The sequence below is a fragment of the Lepus europaeus genome, chromosome 15 (genome assembly GCF_033115175.1).
Source record: "Lepus europaeus isolate LE1 chromosome 15, mLepTim1.pri, whole genome shotgun sequence".
Classification (NCBI taxonomy): domain Eukaryota; kingdom Metazoa; phylum Chordata; class Mammalia; order Lagomorpha; family Leporidae; genus Lepus; species Lepus europaeus.
In genome coordinates, this window is record NC_084841.1 from 73,010,786 (window position 1) to 73,026,679 (window position 15,894).

Here is a 15,894-nt window from a genome sequence, read left to right on the forward strand (position 1 = left end):
TTTGTTCAAACAATCTAATGAAATTGAATATGCTACCAAGAATGTGTCTACCCTGCATTCCACTTATAAAAATGCAAACAAGTCTCTGTCTTGGATTTTTAAAAAAATTTTATTAATATAAAGAGAACAGATTTCATAGACACAATTCTGTGAAATACCATAATTCTCTCCCTCCTCCTTCCTTCCTTTCTTTTTTATCCTTTAATTTTTGCACTAATATAATTTCAATGAACTTTATCATCACAGGCTTACTGCACCACTGTCCGTAATGTACAACAAGTAAAAAGCAGAAAGAACACTGTACAGAATAGACAAGGACCATAAGCAGTAATCAAATCATAAGATGCAATTTTTATTCTTGTACATTTTTTGGTATTCTATATTAATTACCACATATCAAAGAAAAGATGTTTGTGTTTTGGAGATTGGCTTCTTTCACTAAGTGCAATGATCTCCAGTTGGATTGGATGTATCTTAGCACATGCCACTGTGCTTTTGTGTGTGTGTGTGTTGTGCACTTGTTTTAACTTCTGTTAAAATTGCAGGGACTTATATAGTCCCATTTTTATTTCATTTAGTTTTAAGCTTGCATTTGTAAAAAGTTAATAAGGATTGCTTTTTTGTTGCTCTTTGATTGACTTTCTCCCCTTATTGCATTGTGGTAGAAAGTACTGATAAGGTGCCAGCGGCGCTGTGGCATAGCAGGTAAAGCTGCTACCTGCAGTGCTGGCATCCCATATGGGTGCCAGTTCAAGTCCTGGCTACTCCACTTCCAATCCAGTTTTCTGCTATGGCGTGGGAAAGCATTAGAAGATGGCCCAAGTCCTTGGGCCCCTGAACCTGCATGGGAGACCCAAAAGAAGTTCCTGGCTCCTGGCTTCGGATTGGAGCAGCTCCAGTAGTTGCAGCCAACTGGGAAGTGAACCAGAGGATGGAAGACCTCTATTTCTTTCTGCCTCTCCTTCTCTCTCTGTGTAACTCTTTCAAACAAATAAATAAATATTTTTTTTAAAAAAAGAAAGTACTGATAAATGGGAAGAGAGTGAAAGAAGAAATTGATTTTTCTCATTATGTTCTCAGTAGAATTCTGCAGTCTACAATTCTGTCTATAAAATAATTATTTGAAGATATATTTTGTAGTGAAATGGAAAGCCCAAATCTTAGGCATAACATCTGTAAGGAACCAACTCTATAGACCTGCTGCAAACTATTTCTTCCCAGTCACTTATTCAGCATTCTGTAATGGAATCACCCCAAGTGTTAGCCACACACACACACACACACACACAAAACAAAACTGAGCATTCTCTTTAGGTTACACAAAACTCCATCAGTGACAGCTTGAGTAAAATTTTAAAAGCACCATTACTTATTTTTTTTTTAATTCCAACTAAAGCTACTACAACTCTTCTCTTTGAGTAGCATTCATGCCTAAGAATGCCTATGTGCTCACACAAATTGGAGAGGTTTTTTTCTGCATCCCATATCTCATTCAAACACAGATTTAGTTCTGTGTCTTCAGCATGGTAAATACTCACTGAATACTTGGAGAATAAATGATACGACCGTTAAGGGGGAAATAAAGGCCCTCTGCACTGTGACTCAGATACATCTGTCAAGGGAAAGAAATTCAGTGCCCAAGCTGCCAAAAACCTGCAGGAACAAAAGAAAATGCCTTGCTGGTAGCTGCTGTTCAGACAGCTGATACGCCCTGATCCTTGTGGAGATTCTGCTCATTGTTGTGCTCAGCTTCTGCCAGGTCTAGGTTGACTCCCACAGTGGTGGAAGCAAATGTGAGCATCACTTTCTGCACAAGTCTGCAGTGGATTGTTAAACTGTAAAGTCTCTACTCTTAATATGCAAGAAGAAAAAAACTGAGATCATCTCTTTAAAAAAAGATTTTATTTTATTTATTTGAAAGTCAAAGTTACAGAGAGAGTGAGAGTGAGAGAGAGAGAGATTTTCCATCCAATGATTCACTCCTCAAAATGACCTTGGCTGGGCCAGGTCAAAGCCAGGAGGCAGGAGCTTCTTTTGGGTCTCTCACGTGGGTGCAGGGGCCCAAGCGCTTGGGCCATCCTCCACTACTTTCCCAGGCCAATTACCAGGGAACTGGATCAGAAGTGAGGCAGCCACGACATGAACTAGCACCCATATGGGATGCTGGTGTCCCAGGTGACAGCTTTACCAGCTATGCCACAGCACCATCCAAGATTATCTTTTAAGATTTATTAACAGATGGAAGACAAACTCCCCAAGTGCTCAGCAGATAGGCAGGAGTAAGTATAACTAAGATGCTTGAAACTGGAAAGTCCATTGGTGTTAGGAGTGAACAAGTGGAGCAATGGTTAATAGAATCTATATTCTAACTTTAGGGAAACTCAGTGTTACTTTGTAAAAATACTCTCTAAGCTAAAATAAGGACAGAACTATGTACTCAGAGAAGTTGAGACAACACAACAAAGATAAAGGATTGTTTCTAGGATCTTCCACTGAATCCTTGTGGAGAATGTTTGGGCATTAAATTCTTTTCTGAAATTATTCATATCTCTGCATTACTATTTTTTCTGTCAGGATCCCACCTGAAAAGGAAAATCAATATTACTGATATGCAATAAGAAATTTACTGTGGAGAATTTCACCTTACATAATTGTAGGAATTGGTCCATGCAGGGGTGTTGCCTGCACATCTTATGGTAGAACTCAAATCTCAAAAGCCAGCAATATCAGTGGGTAGGAAGGAACACTGAATATACAGTATAGGCAAGCAGAGAAAAATTGGAACCTACAAAGCCAAATAGGGCCTCACATCAGTTTCTTACTGTCACATGACCTATAGGAGAAGCTGGTGCTACTGACCATAGAACATAGAATACAAAACTCAAAGTTCATTGTTAACCTAAAGCTCTTCATTTAACATAATCCTGTTAGATTATCTCTAGCACCCATGCACACTCTTCAACTGTCTGCAGAATATTAGACAGTTCTCTGAAAGACTAAACCAAAGATAGCAGATCGCGATCTGGAGTCAACTGCATTATTTATCTTCAAGAAGCAGGGCCTTTTCTGAGGGGACTTTTCAGCTAGAAGTACTTTTTTGAGAGGATGATTCTCAAAACAGTAAAATAGAATTTTCTCTGAACATTTTTTTTAGAATTGCAAGTAGCAGTGGTAACATTAAGAGAATCATTGGCTACATGAAAAGGAGGACTTTTTCCATCCCTACTTCTCCAGAATTAAAGGTGTATCTTGTGACTGTCTCTACAGATGCCACATGGACCAAATTAATCGCCAATCACAGGAAGACTACCTATTCACGGCCATCCAGGTGACCTGCTGTAGCACTCTGCTCTTCAGGCATTTGCCACCAGCTGACACAGTGACTGGCTGAGCATTGCAGCTTTGATGTATATGTAGTAACACTGTTTTCATTCTTGCCCTGGAGAGGAACATTGGCAATTGGCTGTTTAAAAATAACCAATTTAGAATGAAGCAGCCATATGGCTGATTACAATGATGCTTTCCATTTTAGCTTGGTTTTCCTTCAGTTAGAATCTGATACTATACGCACAGCTTCATTAACAACAGAACAAAGCCTGGACACCTCAGTTTTAGCATTCATGCATGTTTATAAATCTTGAATTTTAACAGATAATGTGAAAGACCAAAGATTATATAATTTTGTGTTTTAAAAATTTTGTATTACACAATGTCTTTTTTTCCCTCCCCAGAAAACTTTTATTTAAGGAATACAAGCTTCATGCATTTCATAAATACAACTTTAGGAATATACTGATTCTTACCACCATACCCACCCTCTCACCCACACTCCCACCCCTCTTCCTCCTCCCTCTCCTATTCCCATCTTATTTTTTACTACAATCTATTTTCTTTTTTAATTTTTTTTTTTATTTGACAGGTAGAGTTAGACAGTGAGAGAGACAGAGAGAAAGGTCTTCCTTTTCCATTAGTTCACTCCTCAAATGGCCGCCACGGCCAGCGCTGCACCAATCCAAAGCCAGAAGCCAGGTGATTCTTCCTGGTCTCCCAAATGGGTGCAGGGACCCAAGCACTTGGGCCATCCTCCACAGCAGAGAGCTGGACTGGAAGAGGAGCAACCGGGACTAGAACCCGACACCCAGATGGGACGCCGGCGCCACAGGCGAAGGATTAACCAAGTGAGCCACAGCACCGGCCCCTACTACAATCAATTTTCAATTAACTTTATATACATACATATAACTCTATACTAAGTAATGAGTTCAACAAATAATATGAAAAAAAAAACTGTTCCTTAACAGTTGAGACATTTACATACTCTAAAATTGTGGAAATTTAGAGGGAAATTGAAGGAAAGAATTATTCCATAAGATAGGAATTTATGGCATAACTTACCCAATGCAGGTGAAACTAGAATCAAGTAATCAATATACTACAGGTTCACCCTTTTAGGTTCAGTTAATGTTAATAAGGACACCAAAACATAAATCCATTGTTCACATAAAATAAATGATTTTACCATCCTTTCTCCCCCAAGAACCAGTGTTGTATTTAGTAAGATGCTGTTATCTTTTTCTTGGTGATGTCTCTTCATAAAATAAAAGATGTAGGAATTGGAACAAAAAGAAGAAACCAAGGAACCATAAAATCCATGCCAAATGCTTCCATGATTTTCAATGTTTCAAATTGTTTTTTTAATCAAAATCACAAAAAACATCTTTTCTCAAACATGATTGCCAGAATAAAGCATGTCTACTTGCTATAGTAAATTTTCAATAGGAAAAATTAGTCTTAAAGTTTATCCTGAAAATTTGCCTTTTTGAAAGGCATTGTAATATATTAAAATCTTGGAATATCAAATTTTATTTGTGAGTCATATCATATTAGTTGTGGAAAATGAATTTGGGGTTTATGTTGAATTAGTGTATAATTTCATCCCTAGACATGGATATAATTGAATTTAAAAAACAAAATGTGTGTTTTTGTGCAAAACAAAACTGGGGCAGGGGGATTTTAAAAGATTGAAGAAGCTCTCAGTTACATTTAGAAAGCTCTTTAATGAAAGCTGGTCAGTGACTATGTATTCCAGAGCATATTTGTCAATTATGTTTCACATTGGCGATTTCCTATGGAGGTCCATGGAGAATGATGACCTTGACCCTCCCTGAGAAGCCTTCTGTCAATCGGTCTGGAGTCAGTCAGCCAGTCAACTAATTAGTATATTGTTCTAACGTGGAGCATTTCAGAACTTAAAAGAAATAATCCCACCTCTCATCTAAGCTGTTACAGGGATAAAATAGAGAATCTTCTGATGGTTGAAAATTTTCATGCTGTCCCACAATTTGCCTGATTTAAGTATGTAAATTCAAATACTGTACTTGTCATTATACCCAAACTATTTTGGGTCTGCTTGAACCTAGGCAAGACCACAGCATTAGTGGATAATGCTAGATTCAAAACTTAGTTCAGGCCAGCACCGCAGCTCAATAGGCTAATCCTCCGCCTTGCGGCACTGGCACACCTGGTTCTAGTCCCGGTCCGGGCGCTGGATTCTGTCCCAGTTGCCCCTCTTCCAGGCCAGCTCTCTGCTGTGGCTCGGGAGTACAGCGGAGGATGGCCCAAGTGCTTGGGCCCTGCACCCCATGGGAGACCAGGAGAAGCACCTGGCTCCTGCCATCGGATCTGCGCGGTGCACCGGCCTCAGCACGCTGGCCTCGGCGGCCATTGGAGGGTGAACCAATGGTAAAGGAAGACCTTTCTCTCTGTCTCTCTCTCTCTCACTGTCCACTCTGCCTGTCAAAAAAAAAAAAAAAAAAGAAAAGAAAAGAAAAGAAACAAAACTTAGTTCAGCTGCCAATGCATTGTATTTTTTTTTTTTTTTGTAATCTACTTTTTGGTCCATGGTCTATTTAATTAGAGTATAAACTAAATAAATCATTTATCTTTTGTTTCTGGAATTGTTATCATTTTTTCACTGTATCAATCTATACAACAAATGATTCTCAACAATTTCCCACATCTTTTTGATGTGCTGTCATTTTTCATGTTATTACATCAACCTGATTTTTGTAAGACATTTAATTTTCCTACAATCAAGATTACAAACTATTTATTAGTATCCATCATATACATCATTAAGTTGAGTGAATCATGCTGTAAAATGAGATATGGCTTTTTTTTTTTTTTTTTTGACAGGCAGAGTTAGACAGTGAGAGAGACAGAGAGAAAGGTCTTTCTTCCATTGGTTCACCCCGCAAATGGCCAGCGTGCTGCGTCTATCCGAAGCCAGGAGCCAGGAGCCAGGTATTTCCTCCTAGTCTCCCATGCAGGTGCAGAGCCCAAGCACTTGGGCCATCCTCCACTGCCTTCCCGGGCCACAGCAAAGAGCTGGACTGGAAGAGGAGCAACCACGACTAGAACCCGGGGTGCTGGCGCTGCAGGCGGAGGATTAGCCAAGTGAGCAGCGGCGCAGGCCAAGATATGGCTTATTACAAGTAAAAAGTAAGAAGCACAGAATTATGTTAATCTGTCAAAGAAAGATCATATATTTCCTTGGGAGATTATTAGACCAGTCATAGTAAGATAATAAGCATTTGTTGATTGAGTTTCACAATGCAAATTGTGAAAACATGCATGGTAGAATAACTATAAGTGGTTTTATATGAGAATGTTTTTGGTGAGAACTTACACTTCAGTAATAGTTACATCATCATAATCATCATCATAGTTTTCATCTAAAAAGTGTTCCACTGCATCTTTTCTTTTTTCAAAGATTTATTTATTTATTTGAAAGAGAGTTACAGAGAGATGTAGAGACAGAGAGAGGTCTTCAATCCACTGGTTCATTCCCCAGATGGCTGCAACGGCCAGAGCTGCATTGATCTGAAGCCAGGAGCCTCCTCTGAATCTCCCATATGGGTGTAGGGGCCCAAGGACTCCCAGGCCATAGCAGAGAGCTGGATGGGAAGTGGAGCAGCCGGGAATAGAACCGGCACCCATATGGTATGCCAGCGCTTCAAGCCAGGGCTTTAACCCACTGCACTACAGCGCTGCTTCCCCCTCCCCCCGCCACATTGCATCTTTTAAACTTTTCCAGTGAGCCATCGGATAATTCTGGGATTCATGAGAGTTTTTACAGTAACAAAAATTTTAGCATTTATCTTATTCACGGTGAATTGAACTCAGATTAGGTAGAACTCTCTGAACCCAATCGTGAAGTTAAAAAAAAAAAAAAACTAGAAACAGAATACTTTGAGTCCCCTATGATTTATTGCAGCATGTACAAACAGCAAAGTTTGAGTATAATACTTTGTTATGGCATTTCGTTTTGAGAAATGTACAATCCAAGTTGATACGTGAAATTAATAGAATTCTTGCAATGACATTCAGATTTTGAGGCTGATTTTAGATGAACAGTAAAATTATTAATTATTAATCAGATATTTTTGCAACTTGTGAGATTAATAATCAGTAGGAATTAGTGCCTGGGCTCAGAGTCAGAAAAATGAAAAATGTGGGATCAAATTCTACAGCAACTCTGTGACAGTTTAACATGATGCCAGTGGCAAGAGTTTACACTAAATTTTGCTTTAAAAATGCAACCTTTAGTGTTACTTGACTTTTTCCTCAAGCAAACTAAGATGTGAAATTTAATAATCCCTTTTGACAATTTTATAAAAATGAGCTGCCATGGTTAATTGATGAGGAGTCCCTTCATCTGCCACCTCCAGGCATTTGCTGTGAGTTATTGATACAGAGTTCACAGCCTCTTTCCATCAGATCTTTGACTGCATCTGTGCTATTAACCTCTGGGTTGATCTAAGAGTGGCATCGCCCTGACTAACTGGCTGTCATGTCGCCTGGCAGCTGGGCCGTACATGTTCTCTTTCACTTTCGTTTTGTCTCCCAAGATCATCTGAACAGATAAAGACAAAATGATGTAGCCAATTACCTTGTAATTTCTAGATTGTACAACATTTCTCCTGAAAGAATGCCTGTAGGAAATAAAATTCTGAAATAAATGCATACTTCATTTACTAGAACCATACAGTCAAAAGTCTTTGAGACATAGAGACCTAGGTTCGAATTTCAACCTGAAACCCATGCAACTTTTTGCAAGATAACCTCTCTAGACCTCATTTGTAAAATTGACAAAATGATTTGGGGGTACAGAGTGAATTCTCCTCCGGCACTTGTGCTTCCTGTGTTTCTTTTGCACATGGGTTTTACCTACCAACTTGGATTGATATTTGGAAGTGTTAAAAAATTATAAAATGAATAAATGAATATTTTGCTAGCCACCCTTGCTCCAGGGCCCAAGAAAGACTCTGTATCAGCAAAGGCTAGAAGGTTATTCTACATTAACTTCACAGTGAATCCTTGTATGTCTATCTCTGTTAACTCCCTTACATGCAGACATATTTTAGTAAGGTCCCTGTTCTTCCAGACAGAGGCTGCATAACTTATTCCTAAGGGTGATCTGCTGTACAGATTCTGGCTAATAGGAAAATTCAAATGATGTATTCCACTTGCAGATATATCCTTAACAAACTGTGCTTATGCAACATTTTCTTTTCTTCCAGTTTTCACTGTCTGGGAAATGACCATAGCTAGAAATGGCAATTATCTTGCACTCAGCAAAGTTCTCCCTTGAATCAGCCAGAGTGCACTCTGGAAAACTCCATGAGTGTCTATTTATGTAGTCCTTAAGAGAGAAATAAATCTGAATCTTTTTTTTATGTCAATGTATATTTGGGTCTCCTTGCTTAAGTAGCTTAACTCATAGCTTAGAAATATAAATACCTAAATAATAGTATTTCTGTAAGGACTAAATGCTAGAATGCATCTGAAATGTTTGCATGTGGCACTCAGCAAATATTTATTCTTTAATTGATTGAATTTTCACTTATAGAGTTTTGTCTAAGCAAAGAAGTAATCCAAAAATCAACAGACATATTTAACTTCTAGTGTTCTGATGAAAAAATATGTAATTATTAATTTATTTTAAAAATAATGGCTCCCTTCTGCAGTAGAATGTACAAGGTAAAGTGTTGCCCAGTACTATCTCATTTATCTTCATGTGTGTTTTCCTTTATGCATATTTGAGTGAGTTCATAATGTATATAAAGTCTGTAGCGTTTACGTTGTAGTAGCTGTTTCTCTGGTCTTCTCATGCTCTGTTTTATTTGCAAAATGCAATGCCATTCCAACTCACCTGCTGACCTGCAGTTTCTTTTCAGAAATAGTACCACCTCATCACATTCTTCCCATGTGTTCTGAGGGGGGCGCTGTTAGGATCTTGATTCATTATTCTCAGTCCTTCACGGGCTTGTGAGTATTCCCCTAGGAATTTACTGACAGAGAGATAGTCTTTTCCCTCTGATTCCAATGTCTCATGCACATGAAAATCAAAGTGTTCCTGCAACTCTCTATACTATCACACTAGAAAGAATTATGATAATACTTGATTTATTTGTTATAAATGTACAAGACAAGTTTCATCCTAACTTGTATTGTGATTCACCCTCATGAAACAAAATAATTGTCTTTAATTAAGGTGATGTAAGGTAGGTTTCTTTCACTTGTTATGACAATAATCCTTAATCAGAAAGAATCTTCAATAAAGCAATAGGTTTTGCATTTACTATTCTTGGGAGAAAGTCTTGAATTCTGTGTCAAAGCAAATCTGTGTGCAATGTGTTTCTATTAAAATAGTTGTTTTCTTTTTTTTGACAGGCAGAGTGGACAGTGAGATAAAGAGATAGAGAGAAAGGTCTTCCTTTACCGTTGGTTCACCCTCCAATGGCCGCCGCGGTCGGTTGGCGCGCTGCAGCCGGCGCACCGCGCTGATCCGAAGCCAGGAGCCAGGTGCTTCTCCTGGTCTCCCATGGGGTGCAGGGCCCAAGCACTTGGGCCATCCTCCACTGCACTCCCTGGCCACAGCAGAGAGCTGGCCTGGAAGAGGGGCAACCAGGACAGGATCGGTGCCCCGACCGGGACTAGAACCCGGTGTGCTGGCGCCGCAAGGTGGAGGATTAGCCTAGTGAGCCGCGGCGCCGGCAAAATAGTTGTTTTCTAAGATAAATTCTTTCCTCAATGAGTTTGCTGTTGAGTTGGAAATAGATGATAAGAAAATTACATATTTAGCGGCCAGCGCTGTAGTGCAGTGGGTTAAGCCACTATCTGCATTGCCGGCATCCCATGTGGGCCCCACTTTGAATCCCAGCTGTTTCACTTCTCATCCAGCTCCCTGCTAACGTGCCTGGGAAAGCAATGAGAGGTGGCCCAAGTCCTAGGATTTCTGCATTCAAGAGGGAGACCCAGATGAAGCTTCTAGTTCCTGGCTTCAGCCTATCCCAGCCTTGGCCATTGGGGCCATTTGGGAGTGAACCATCAGTTGGAGGATCTCTCTATCTCTCCCTCTCTCTTTGTCATTCTGATTTTTGAATAACATAAGTAAGTCTTTTTCAAAAAAGAAAAATACATATTTAAGCAACAATAAAAGAATTAATTATATTTTTCATATTTTATTAATTTTTAAAATTTTTTATTTATATAAAGGGAACAAATTATTTCATATATCCAGTTTTAAGAACATAATGGTAAATATCTCTATCTCCCCCAATTTTTTTCCTTCCTTCTCCTTCCTTTCTTATTTTTTTCATGTTTGCAAGGACATACTTTCAATTTATTTTATAATCATAAATTTAACCCTCCACTAAATAAAGAATTCAACAAGTAAGTAGAAAAATTACTGTTCCTCAGGAGTATAGACAATGGCTATAAACAATAATCGAATCTCAAAATGTCAATTTCACTCATGTACATTACTTTTTTGTATTCTGTATATTGGTTAACACAAATCAGGGAAGACATGATATTTGCTTTCTTATTTTACTAAGCATAATGGCCTCCAGTTTCATCTGTTTTGTTGCAAAAGACCAGATTTCATTTTTTATGGCTGAGTAGCATCCCATTGTGTATATATACCACAATTTCTTTCTCCAGTTACAAGCAGGGTATCACATGTAATCTTCCCAAGGGACCTGAGGACTAGGGCAGTAAGAAAAGTGAAGAACATTCTAAGTCACTAAAGGAAGAGTTTTTGCTAAGCCTCTAGGAACTAGTACCTGCAGGAATGTGTTCCGTTTCTCTACAGCTTGAAAGGGGTAAATAGGATCAGGGCCCTGTAGCCAACCCACATCCGTAAGCATGCAACCTGCAGCGCTGTCCTCCTGCTCTTCCAACCCACCCAGCTCTCAGCACCCCTTGCCTCTTTGAATAGCCTTCCTCTTGTAGCTCTCTTGAGACTATTCTCATCAATTTGGCTATACAGTGCCAACACTGGCTAAACACTGATAGTGGTGTCTTCACTCCAAGCAACATAAAATGTCTGGAGGTTGTTTGTGCTGTACAGTGTTCAGTGGAGTATAATGGAGCCTGGCGTGTTCTCTAACCCAGTGGTGGCAGTTTTTGTTTGTTACCCCAAGTCTTAACTGACAGTCCTAGGGAGATGCTCCTGAACCCCAACATAGTTTTCTGGAAGAAAGCATTCATTCCACACCTACTGCAAGCCCTCTCACAGGTGCTGATCTGTTTTCTAGATGCCAGCTGTTCACATATTTTCCTTTAGGGGTTGTACCTGTAACACTCAGTACTTATTATTTTTTGTTTGTTTATATGAAGGGAACACCCACAACTTTTCCTGTTATGAATGAACTGGTTCTTTAAAACCATGGTATAAACACTGGTTGGACTGAGAATATCTATCACCAGACTTTGGAGCAGATACTGTGAACTCTGACTGATTGAGGTTTAGATTTGGCTCCACCAGGGCAGGCATTTTGCCTGCAATTACACACCCCATATCAGAGTTACTTGCGTTTGATACTGGGCTGTGCTACTGACCCCAGTTTCCTGCAAATGTGGACTCTGGGAGGCAGTAGTACTGGGTTAAATAGTTTGGTTTCTGTTATACATCTGGGAGATCTGAATTGAGTTGTTTTCTTTTAACTTCAATGCCAGCTAACTTCTTGTGAGCATTTGGAGAGTGAACCAGCATGAAGGAGCTCTCTGTGTGTGTGTGCGTGTGTCTGTCTGTCTGTCTCTGTACTTTTTGAATAAAATAAAACAAGTGTGACTCTAACAGTTCTTATCACCCAGGTTAAGTTTCTTTTTTTCTATAATTTTTTTTTTTAGTTTCACAGTCTGTGATATTAGACTAGTCAACAACACCTTAAGGAGTTTTGTGACTTAAGAATGGTAATGATCACAGTATGTTTACTAAATGTACTGAAAACATTCAATAAATGGTGATGATTAGCTGTGATAGATAACATTTTAACAAATAAATGTATAAACACCATTCTGTGCCACTTTTCATGCACAAAAAAAATTCAACAAATTAAAATAACCATTGTTTGTGCTTAGCTTGAAAGTTAGTATCCTATGGAGCAGAAAATATAGACATGATTAACTTTTGGCTAAGTTTAAACCAAAGTCATCCAAGATTCTACCCAGCAAATCGTTACTGGGATCTGTCTCTATGTCAAGAGATATGCAATTTTAAGGAATACAAAATCAATTATAGTTTAGTGAGATGATTATAGAACATAGCCTGAATGCAAAAATGAGAACTATTTTACAATAATTCAGACAATGAATAATGAGATAAATATGTGTTATTTCCTTGTCTGGAGAATTACGATTTTTTTAAATTTCTACTTTCATGTATTCAAGTTGTAGTATCTCAGTGTGTAATTGAATGCCTGCAATGTGAAAGGGGAAATCTTTTAATTGCCATCAAGTTCTAGGATATGCATTTTTCACTGGAACAATCATGTTCTCATTAAGCTATTAAGAGAAATATGGTGGGACAGCATTGTGGTACAGAGGATAAAGCCACTGTATGCCATGTCAGAATATCATATGGGTGCCAGTTTGAGGCCCTGCTTCTCCACTTCTGATCCAACTCCCTCCTGATGCACTTGGGAAAGTAGCAGAATGGCCCATGTTCTTGGGCACCTGCAGCCAAGTAGGAGACCTGCATGAAGCTCCTGGCCCCTGGCTCCTGCCTGACCCATCCCTGGCTATTGCAGCCATTCAGGCAGTGAACCAGAAGATATATGTCCATCTCTCTCTCTGCTTCTCTCTTTTTCTGTGAGTGTATGTGTGTGTCTCCCTGTCTCTCTATAACTCCTCCTTTCAAAGAAATAAATAAGTCTTTTTAAAAAGAGAAAGAAATAAGGTATACTGTTAATTCAGTTTGATCATGATTGTTTATCTTAAATAATAATTGGTAGACATTTTCTTGTATATGGATAGTTCTATTGTTTTCTTCCTGTAAATTTATAGTCTCTTTTCTGCCTTTCATACAGTCTCTTAGAGTACTCTACAATTCAAATTTTGAGAGATAATATTTTATGAGATAAAAGATAGTTAATTTTATGTAAATTTTTTACTCTTGATATGTAAGATATAAGGATAAATATAAGTTGGAAATAGGCTTACTTTCTTCTGTGAAAAAGAAAAAACCTACACTCCTTTTTTAAGATTTATTTTATTTTATTTGAAAGGCAGAGTTACAGAGAAAGAGAGAGAGAAAGAAAAAGAGAAGGGGAGAGAGAGAGAGACAGACAGAGATCTTTCATCCACTGGTTCACTCCCCAAGTGGCCACAATGGTCGGTGCTGGGCCTGGCTGAAGCCAGGAGCCAGGAGATTTTTCTGGGTCTCCCACATGGGTATAGGGGCCCAAGTACTTCATCCATCCTCCTCTGCTTTCCCAGGTGCATTAGCAGGGAGCTGGATCAGAAGTGAGTAGCTGGGACTTGAACCTGTGCCCATATGGGATGCCAGCACTGCAGGGAGTGGTTTAACCTGCTGTGCCACAATGCCTGCCCCCCTATACGCCTTTCTTTGAGGCATTTACATTACTTACAGTTGTGTGATTTTCTCTGTTTTGTAGAAACATGTAAGATTTTTTATAAAAGGCTGAATTAGTCTTTTGTTGCCAGTTTTATAATGAAGGAATACCTTCCCCCAGGACCTGAGAATCATCCTTGAAGCATAACCATCAATGCAGATCTTACAGCTCCCCTTATGGGGAGCCTAACCTTGTCTAAGTCCCCAAACCACCTCCTACCATGGAATAGGAATTTAATTTTTCAATTAGGTAAAGCTGATTAATTAACACATAGATTCATTTTATTAGGTGAATTTAAGCTAAACTATGTATGATGAATGGTGATGCTGAGCCTTATATTTGAGTACTAGTTATTGTTCTTCTGCTTGACTAGTTGAAAAGGAGACATTTCTTTCTGAGTTTTTAATCTTTAAGTGGATTTACTGATGCTCCTCACATTGTACATTAATGGTGATTGAATAATAAAACTGTTTCTCAATTCTGCCTTCGTGGAGAGATCTTCTGGATGAGCAGATTTTGTTTGTAATTGTATTAGTAAAAGTGAGCTCATGTATTATTAATAAAACATTCATATATTAAACTGTTATCTGAAAACTGCTAAAATATTTAAAATAAGGTAAATGAAAGTTTTATACATACTTATATGTAAGAGGTTGGGCTATTTGGTATTGTTTTACATGTGGAAAGTGGTAGAGTATCAGCAATGTTTGGTGTTTCAACCTGTATTTTTTTTTTTTAAATCTTGATGTTCCTTTATTGGAGCATGATTCCTAACCAGCACAGTGAGGGATTCACTCCAGACCTGGGCACAACGCACACTCCCCATCCCGACGAGTCTGTCACACTTCGCCTACTGATACATCAAAAGCTTTGGATTATTCCAGGGTGCTCAATAATTCATCTGTGAAAAAAGTGGCATTTAACTTCAGCCCACTCACAGCATTCAAAAGCTTATCCATTTGGGGAGCTTCTCAAAGACGCTCTGTACAAGGGCAGTGGGCATCATCCCACCGGGACAGAAGCAGTACCCCCAGCCTCAACAGGGACCGTTTTACTGACAGTCTCTGCCCTGGGCCCTACTGAAGCACCAGTGAAGACCCGGCAGCGACCGTCTCATCTCCCTTGGCGTCAAGAGCACCAGGTCTGTCTGATGGTGGTGGCAGCTGCTAATATAGTCAAGTAAATAAAAGTCCATTTTAAAAAAACTGCCAATTTGGTAAAAGTCAACAGTACAACATACTCAGAACTCAGCTGAGCAAGATGCTCTCCAAACGATGTGATATTTTAAGAAACCAAAGGCAAGTTGTGCCCATGGTTCCCAGGTATGGGGAGACAATAATACATTAATTCAAACCCCTTTACTGAATCCACATAGCCCTGAGGTCATCCTGCAAAGTGCATATCAAAAAATACACAATTAGGTTGATAAAAGTTTGACAGTAACATTACTTACAAGTCAAACTCAGTTCATCTGTTCTGAGAGAAAACCATCAAATCCTTTGTGTACACATTTAGTTTTATTGTAACAAAGCAACTTGTATACTTTTAATGTTTAAAACTGAGCATCTTTCTTTTCCAGTGAAACAAAAAGAAAATTTAAAAATAAACAGGAACAAAATTACAATAGAGAATGTCAATTCCAAATAAGATGCTACGGGTTCTGCTGATTCTCCCATCGAGTGGCAGGGCTCAAGTATCATTAGGAGAGAATTTTATTTAAAAGTGTCATCTTCAACTGCAAAGATGTCCGTTAAACATCACAAGTAAACATGCCAAAGGAGAAGCCATGTTGTCAAAATGCCCACTTAACCCACCCAAACATCTCAAACCCACCCTTTGCTGACCTTCTATAACCCCATTTTTTTTTTAAACAGGAGAAAGTAGACAGATACATGTTGGTAAATGCTAACTGTCCGTATTCACACAGAGACACAGTGTAATCTCTGAGCCCAATATACAGAGAAAGGAGGAG

The 15,894-nt window shown here is 38.9% G+C and overlaps 1 long non-coding RNA gene across 1 annotated transcript in view; it reads left to right on the forward strand.

Moving 5' to 3' along the window:
- Positions 1–15,894, forward strand: part of LOC133774558 (uncharacterized) — a 163,414-nt gene that overhangs the window by 48,550 nt on the left and 98,970 nt on the right. The gene's annotated exons all lie outside the window — the stretch shown is intronic.